Source organism: Cynara cardunculus, assembly GCF_001531365.2.
Source record: "Cynara cardunculus var. scolymus isolate 2C chromosome LG 7, CcrdV1, whole genome shotgun sequence".
Classification (NCBI taxonomy): Eukaryota; Viridiplantae; Streptophyta; class Magnoliopsida; order Asterales; family Asteraceae; genus Cynara; species Cynara cardunculus.
This window is the reverse complement of record NC_037534.1, coordinates 2,396,036-2,397,697: the sequence shown is the minus strand read 5'-3', so window position 1 is coordinate 2,397,697 and position 1,662 is coordinate 2,396,036.

Below are 1,662 nucleotides of genomic sequence, written 5' to 3'. Positions count from 1 at the left end.
GTCTAAAACATTAAGATGTAAAGCATTAAGATGTGAGAATGGGCCTGAAAGAAGGATCTTTGGACACGATCTCGAGTTGATAAAGTAGGGATCTGAAATCAGACTGTTCCAATGCATCGACACACATCTGAACCGCATTAACCGATTTGGAGGAAGTCGAGAGAGTATGCTGCGAAGAATATCATCCGATATTTCCATCTGGAACACAAAACACAAAGTGAAACTACAAACGTCAGTAGTTTTCAAGGCTGCTGAGACGGCCCATGGGTTAGTCGAGGTACGTACAAGATGACGCGGACACCCACGTTTAACAAAAAAAAAAAAACAATTAGTAGTTTTCTTCGGAAAAACATGGGTATCCAGGCCAACGACCATCAGAGTCTTTGCACGTGAATCTTCATTGCCATAAGGGTAAAAATGGTTAAGAACCTTTGTTCGTTTTGGTTTAATGTTTTTGTGTGACACCAACTTGTCTATAAACCTCGAAATCAAAGCGTTGAAACGCATGGATACACATCTGAACCGCATTAAGGTGTTTACAGGAAGTCGAGAAAATATGTTGTGAAAAACATCGTCGTTCGATATTTCCGTCTCATCATGTATCTACAAAACAAATAACCCATCAAAACCGAATGAGATTCGAGTTAAACGGTTTTTGGGATATTCGAAAATTCTGAGTAAAACAGCATTAATAGTAATAGTAGTAATTAATTAATTAAGAAGCTACCTTTGTTCGTTTTGGTTTATCATCCGTAGCAGGTATTGAATGAAACCCAACAGCAGCCCTCTTGTGTGCCATCGATCTCAACTCATTGAACCTTCAACATATGTATATATATATATATATAATAAACCCTAGAAATAATCGGAGAAGAGAAACCGAAATTTATGTGTGAAATTACAAATAGTAGTTGGACTATTTCTTATTAATTTGAAAACATGGTAAAGAGAACCTGCATTAATAGTGGTATTAAATTATAAAACAAAGTAACCCGAATAGTGTTTATCAGGTGTTGTTTTAATAGACTAAAAAACTTACCCGATAAGATAATTAATAGTGTTAAAAAATTTATCGACAAACATTTACTTAGATCGTTAAAACTAAAAGGCACACCAAAAATATACTAAGAAAAGCATAACCATGTATAGCCTGATAATTCAAGAAACAATCACAAAATTGAAATCTACCATACATACACATTTCTAGCATCAAGATCAATTAAGCCCTCTCCCCCCTAAATCTTGTTCCCCATAAGAAACTTTCATGTCTTCAAACAAGCCTTTTTCAGCAGCCTCTTAGGATCGTGCAATGCCAACACAAATCAGTCCACATTGGTTAATCAATGAAAAACTAAATAAAACTAGTTAAATTTTTTTACTACCTTAATCCCTAAGGCCAAGGGCTGTCCGACGTCTCACTTCTGTTTGCAGTTCCATCACCCGGGGTGGTTCACTCTGTAATTTGCTTCCCAAACATAGGAGGTCACAATCTGTCGACGTACCTCACCGTCATTCGTCTCACTTAATATTTAGAAAGATGAATATAGTTCATTAATTATGATCAATACTTTATATTAGGAAATAATCAAAATTTCTATGAAATCACATATTTATCAAATTAAATGGACGGTTGAGATTGGGTTGTATTGGTTACACAAATGT